The sequence below is a fragment of the Elaeis guineensis genome, chromosome 7 (genome assembly GCF_000442705.2).
Source record: "Elaeis guineensis isolate ETL-2024a chromosome 7, EG11, whole genome shotgun sequence".
Taxonomy (NCBI): Eukaryota; Viridiplantae; Streptophyta; class Magnoliopsida; order Arecales; family Arecaceae; genus Elaeis; species Elaeis guineensis.
The window spans coordinates 98,991,326-98,993,425 of NC_025999.2; positions in this window are offsets into that span (position 1 = coordinate 98,991,326).

A 2,100-nucleotide genomic window follows, 5' to 3' on the forward strand; every position below is an offset into this window, starting at 1 on the left:
GGTCTTTAGATTTAGTTAAGATCTGAAGGACTGAAGAATGATAGTGGACTATTATTTAATATTTTTATTTTTCATCTAGAAAATCTCATTTAGGTAAGATGGATATCCGATTGGGTAATTCGATACCCAATCGGATATGGGTAAAAAAAGTATTAACCCGCTGGATTACGGATCAGGTTCGGATCAAAATACTGAAATATTGGGTGGGGTTCGGGTCAACCTAAGCCCACACCCAACCCGAGCTAATGCCCAGTCTATCCTTTACTTTCTTTTATAGTCCACAACATTATTGGCCGGGAATAGCTCAAAATTCAACAACGAAGTTAGGGTTGAAATCGGATGAATATGGATTGGATACTTATATATCTACGTCCATAATTATTTTGCTTGACAAATATAGATACAGATATAAATATTAGTCATATATAAAAATTTAAATTTAAATTTATTTTAAATAAATTAAATATCAAAAATATAAATATAAATATGGATATAAGTTAGATAATTAAACTTTATGTTCATGGAATGGAACATATTACTAAATGTATAGTAAATCAATTTAATAGCATGTGAATATAGTTATATATATTTTTTAGAAGTTTATAAGTACTCTATAAAATTAAATAGGGTTATAAATAGAATTAAATATTTGGATATGAATCGAGTAGTTATCTATCTATATCCATATCCATTTTTATTTGATAAAATGCATATTAGTCGGAGCTAAAGTTTCTATTTATATCCAGATAGATTCACGTATAAAAATAAATCTGAACGAATATTATCTGATTTATTTTCACTCCTAATTTAAATAGAATACTTTATTCTAGCATGTGCATAATATATGCATGATGAAAATGCCTAATAGATTAGGCAATGTAGTGACCATGGTATAAACATATAGGATGGTCCTATATCCAAGTTGTGTATAAGTTATAAATTTGAGAGCCTCTTTTGCAGGATTAATGCATCTCGCATCTCACTTGAATACAGGCCATCAGTTGTTGAAGTGCCAATTGGATTAAGTTGGGTCAAATGTGGGATGCATCAGATGCAAGATGAGTTAAAAAATTATTAATCTGATCCGATCTATTTATTAAACATGTTAAGAATTTAAATTTAGATCTAATTTATTTATTTAACAAAAAAATCTGACACAATCCATATAATCTATTTATTAAACAGATTATATCAGATTAAAAAAGCTTAAGGGAATCAGATCAAACAGGTTAGAAACATGTCAAATAAATTTTAAATAGGTTAAATAGATTTTTAACAGATTAAATGGACTCAGTTATAATCCAATCCAATTATTCAACATATCAAAATGGATTAAATGGATCATAAGTTTAAATCTGAATGTAACTCGTTTAATAAATAGATTTAGATAGGTTGACACATTCATAATCCAAATCTATTTGTGTTGAACTAAAATCTACATAAAATAGATCATTCACTGACCGAGTTAATGGGCCGGATCAAATATTGCCACCCTGATTCATCGTAATAAATGGGCCCGACCCAGGTCGAAAACATCCAAATACTTCGCAAGGCCTGCCCAATCCAGCTGAGTCATCGTGGATTTGGTCCGTGGCGCTCACATTGGCATCCCACCGGATCCATTAAACAGACGGACGAGCTCACTTATATCGGGAAACGAAGGGCACCTATATGAAACATTTATTTAAATCGTCATCTGACAGCTGGCATTACATTGGTGGAAAGAGTTTGTTTGGTATTACAATCCACGAGAATCCACGATATTAGAATTTTGTTCCGGAAAAGATTACCTGCATTACGTATAAAAATAGCAGATGCAGAAATATTTCTTCTTTATGCCATCCATCATAGAAAATATCTCTCGCAATTATTTCGATGAATAATAAGAAGCCAAATCTTGCGAGAAAAAAAAAAAAAAAAAAACATGCGGCGAGTTTATTTTGGGAAAAATAGTACGGTAATCTGTAAGATTTCGTTACTAGGTCAGCGGCAAGCGATATTGACTCTATAACTATTTATAATTCCAAATCTTTCCCTGTGTGGAAGCGTGACAACTTACGTATTTTATCAAAAAGAAAATAAAATCAGAAGGGACCGATT